Below are 5,365 nucleotides of genomic sequence, written 5' to 3' on the forward strand. Positions count from 1 at the left end.
GCATTTTAAGTTTCAGTCATTTAATTTCTTGTTCTTTAAGATTCAGCACCTTTACTTTCAGTTCTCTTTAAATTCTGCAATTCATCCCTCTCCTTTTACATTTCCTGCTATTTACTTACTGTTGGATACAAAATCACTCAACCAATGCTTGATTCGCTTGACTAAATCAACCACTAAACTAAAATTGCTCAATCCCTCAATCCCTGTGGGATCGACCTCACTCCCGTGAGTTTTATTACTTGATGCGACCCGGTACACTTGCCGGTGAGTTTTGTGTTGGATCGTTTTCCACACATCAAGTTTTTGGCGCCGTTGCCGGGGATTGAAATCGATTGACAATGATTAAGTGAAGTGGAGATCTAGATCAAGCATTTTTTTTTCTGTTTCTTTAATTTTGAACTAACACACTAACTGTTTGAATTTTTGCTTAAACTAACTAAAACTTCATTCTAGCAATAGATTGAAGTTTCACTAGTTTTCTGGTTCTGAGTGTTTCTTGTTGTGTGTTTGTATGTCAGGTACAAGAAGAGCTATACCCACCTTTCATGAACAAGACGAAAAACTTCATTCTAGCAATAGATTGAAGTTTCACTAGTTTTCTGGTTCTGAGTGTTTCTTGTTGTGTGTTTGTATGTCAGGTACAAGAAGAGCTATACCCACCTTTCATGAGATGGAAGGAGATCCATCAAATCCCAATCAACCAGAAGGAGGAGCTAACAATAACCCACAACAAAGAAGAGTACTGGCTTCTTACACATTTGCAAATGCTAAACACTGTGGGAGTAGCATTCTTACTCCTAATGTCAATGCAAACAACTTTGAACTAAAGCCACAACTCATCACTTTGGTTCAAAACAACTGCTCTTTTGGAGGAGGGCCATTGGAGGACCCAAATCAACACTTATCTACCTTCTTGAGGATTTATGATACTGTGAAAACCAATGGTGTGCCTCCTGATAGCTACAAGTTATTGCTCTTTCCATTCTCTCTCAGAGACAAAGCCACTCAATGGCTAGAAACATTTCCAAAGGAGAGCATCAACACTTGGGATGACTTGGTGAGTAAGTTTTTTGCCAAATTTTATCCCCCTCAAAGGATCATAAGATTGAAGACTGAGGTGCAGACATTCACTCGAATGGAGGCTGAAAATTTATATGAAGCATGGGAAAGATATAAGGCACTGCTGAGGAAATGCCCACCAGAGATGTTCACTGAGTGGGACAAGCTGCAGAACTTCTATGAGGGACTTACTCTGAAGGCCCAAGAAACACTTGATCATTCAGCTGGAGGCTCATTACAACTCATGAAAACTACAGAGGAAGCTTAAAATTTCATTGATATGGTGGCTAACAACCAATATTTCTTTGCTCACCAAAGGCAACGCCAACCATCACAAAGGAGAGGAGTAATGGAGTTGGAAGGAGTGGATTCAATCTTAGCTCAAAACAAAATGATGCAGCAGCAGATTCAGCAATAATTTGAGCAAATGGCTAAAAGGATTGATGGCCTACAAGTTGCATCAGTGAGTGCCACAAGTCAACCATCAACTACTTAGGGGCAAAATGAAGAAATTCAAGAGGAGCAACAACAAGAGCAAGTCCAATACATGCACAACCAAAATCCTGGAACTAATGAAGTCTATGGAGATACTTACAATCCTTCTTGGAAGAACCATCCCACCTCAGATGGGGAGACAACCACAATCAATTTCAGCAGCCATGGCAAAGGAACTCAACTCAAAATAATTGGAAAAACACAAACCACAACAACCAGCCAAACACTAACCAAAACACATACAGAAAACCACAAAATACTTATCCCAACTCTAACCATTATCCACCCAATAACCACCCAACTAACCAAAACACCTATCACCATCCATCAACACCCCAAAACCAACCAATCTCACAAGACTCTCAGAGGATCACTAATCTAGAAATGCTCATGGAAAAGATGATGAAAAACCAAGAAATGACAACAAAGAACCAAGAAGCTTCCATGAAGAACCTGGAGAGGCAGATTGGGCAAATCTCCAAACAAATTTCTGTTGAAAAACCATCAAGCTCACTACCAAGTGACACCATTCCTAATCCAAAAGAGGAGTGCAAGGCGATACAGTTAAGGAGTGGAAAAATCCTGTTGAAAGATGAAGAAGCCACCAAGAAGCCCAAGGAAAGTGACAAGAAACAAGTTGAAAAAGAGGCAGCCAATGATGAAGATGCAACAGCAAGCAATCACCCTCAAAATCAACCTCAAGAAAAGGAAGATAGACCACAAAATCTGAAGAAGGGAAAGCAGATCATGGAAGAACCACATTCAAGACAACATCAAGTGGAGCAAAACTTGACACTTCCACTGCCTTATCCCCAAAGATTCCACAAAGAGACAAAGGATCAACATTTCCACAAATTCCTTGAGACTTTCAAGAAGCTGGAAATCAACATACCTTTGGCTGAAGCATTGGAGCAAATGCCTCTGTATGCCAAATTCTTAAAGGAACTCATCAACAAGAAAAGAGACTGGAATGAGAAGGAGACGGTAATGCTCAGTAAGGAATGTAGCGCCGTGTTACAAAAAGGAATCCCACCAAAGCTTAAAGATCCAGGGAGTTTTGTAGTGTCATGCACCATAGGCAATTTAACCTTGGATAAAGCTCTCTGTGATCTTGGAGCCAGCATCAACTTAATGCCCCTATCCATGATGAGGAAGCTTGCTATAGAAGAACTCAAACCCACCAGGATGTCACTAGTCATGGCCGACAGATCAATCAAGACACCCAATGGAATTGTGGAAAATCTATTAGTGAAGGTTGGGAAGTTTATCTTTCCTGCAGATTTTGTGATCTTGGACATGGACGAGGAAGGAAACAATTCAATCATCTTGGGAAGACCATTTCTAGCAACTGCAAGAGCCATTATAGATGTGGAAAAAGGAGAAATGATCTTCAGAGTACATAATGAGCAAATGATCATAAATGTTTTCAAGTCAATGCAACACCTTCCTGAGTAAGAAGATTACCTGAGGGTGGATATGATAGAGAGTCTGGTGGAAGAAATATTAGACACTAATCAGCGTGAGCAAGAAGAAGAAATTAATCAAGAGATAGTAGAGGAACACACAGCTGAGATCTCTATTGACAAGGAGGTGAACCCAAACAAGAAGGAAGAGGTGCATAAACAAGAACTGAAGCCATTACCTACTCATCTCAAATATGCATTCCTAGGCACATCAGAAAGTTTCCCAATAATCATCAATTCATCCCTGACAAAAAAAGAAGAAGGAGAGGTTCTTGATGTACTCAGAGCTCACAAGGACGCTTTAGGATGGACCATCGATGATCTGAAAGGCATTAGCCCTGCAATATGTATGCATAAAATTCTCTTGGAGGACAATTTCAAAGCAGTAGTTCAACCTCAGAGAAGGTTAAATCCTGCAATGAAGGAAGTTGTCCAGAAGGAAGTAATGAAATTGTGGAATGCAGGGATAATATATCCTATCTCTGATAGTCCATGGATAAGCCCAGTCCAAGTGGTACCAAAGAAGGGAGGAATGACAGTCATGGTTAATGAGAAAAATGAACTCATTCCCACAAGAACTGTGACAGGATGGAGGATGTGTATTGATTATAGGAGGCTAAATGATGCCACACGCAAAGATCATTTCCCACTTCCTTTCATTGATCAGATGCTTGAAAGATTGGCCGACCACGCTTACTATTGCTTCCTGGATGGCTATTCTGGGTATAATCAGATAGTGGTAGATCCAAATGACCAAGAAAAGACTTCATTCACATGTCCGTTTGGAGTTTTTGCTTATAGAAGAATGCCATTTGGACTATGCAATGCCCCAGCCACTTTTCAAAGGTGTATGCTCTCCATTTTCTCAGATATGGTCGAAAAGTTTTTAGAGGTTTTCATAGATGACTTCTCTGTTTTTGGTGACAATTTCAATACTTGCCTGAAACATCTAACTCTTGTTTTGAAACGGTGCCAAGAAACTAATTTGGTTTTAAGCTGGGAAAAGTGCCATTTCATGGTGCCTGAGGGGATTGTTCTTGGTCACAAAGTTTCAAGAAAAGGGATAGAGGTTGACAAGGCAAAAGTGGAAATTATAGAGAAGCTTCCCCCACCAACTAATGTGAAATCTGTTAGAAGTTTCTTGGGACATGCAGGATTTTATAGAAGGTTTATCAAGGATTTTTCTAAAATAGCTAAACCTTTGAGTAATTTATTAATGATTGATAATCCTTTTGTTTTTTATGAAAACTGCCAGCATGCTTTTGAAACTTTAAAACATAAACTCACAACAGCACCAATTATCACACCCCCGGATTGGGAATTACCCTTTGAACTCATGTGTGATGCAAGTGATATTGCAATTGGTGCAGTACTTGGACAAAAAAGGGGAAACCTGAATCATGTCATATATTATGCAAGTAAGGTGTTGAATGAGGCTCAAAAAAATTACACCACAACAGAGAAGGAATTGTTAGCTGTAGTTTATGCATTTGATAAGTTTAGATCATATTTGATAGGATCTAAAATTATGGTTTATACTGATCATGCTGCTCTCAAGTACTTGATGTCAAAGCAGGATGCTAAACCAAGACTTATCAGGTGGATTCTACTCTTACAAGAATTTGACATTGAGGTAAGGGACAGGAAAGGTACTGAGAACCGAGTTGCTGACCATTTGTCAAGATTGCCACAAGAAACAATTCAAGAAGCTTTACAACCTGTGAATGAAAGCTTCCCAGATGAACATCTTCTGCTGGTCCAACAAATACCGTGGTTCGCTGATATAGCAAACTACAAAGTGGGGAGGAAGATACCTCAAGAATTTACTAAGCAACAAGTGAAGAAGTTAATCAATGAAGCTAGGAAGTTCTTGTGGGATGAACCTTATCTGTTCAAAAGATGTCCTGATGGAATAATTAGGAGATGTGTCCCTGAGAGTGAAATAAGAGATATATTGTGGCATTGCCATGACTCAGCTTATGGTGGACATTTTGGTCCAGAAAGAACAGCTGCAAAGATATTGCAAAGTGGTTTCTATTGGCCAACTATATTCAAAGATGCCAGAGAGTTTGTCCACCAATGTAATGAATGCCAGAGAGCAGGAGGATTGACAAGAAGGAATGAGATGCCGCAGAATTTCATTTTGGAATTAGAATTATTTGATCTATGGGGCATTGATTTCATGGGACCCTTCCCCCTTCCTATTCTTTTAGATATATCTTGGTAGCAGTGGAGTATGTTTCAAAGTGGGAGGAAGCCATAGCCACAACTACCTGTGATGCACAAATTGTCCTTCAATTCCTCAAGAAGCACATTTTCACTAGATATGGAGTACCCAAGGGTCTTAT

The sequence above is a fragment of the Arachis duranensis genome, chromosome 6, assembly GCF_000817695.3.
Source record: "Arachis duranensis cultivar V14167 chromosome 6, aradu.V14167.gnm2.J7QH, whole genome shotgun sequence".
NCBI lineage: Eukaryota > Viridiplantae > Streptophyta > Magnoliopsida > Fabales > Fabaceae > Arachis > Arachis duranensis.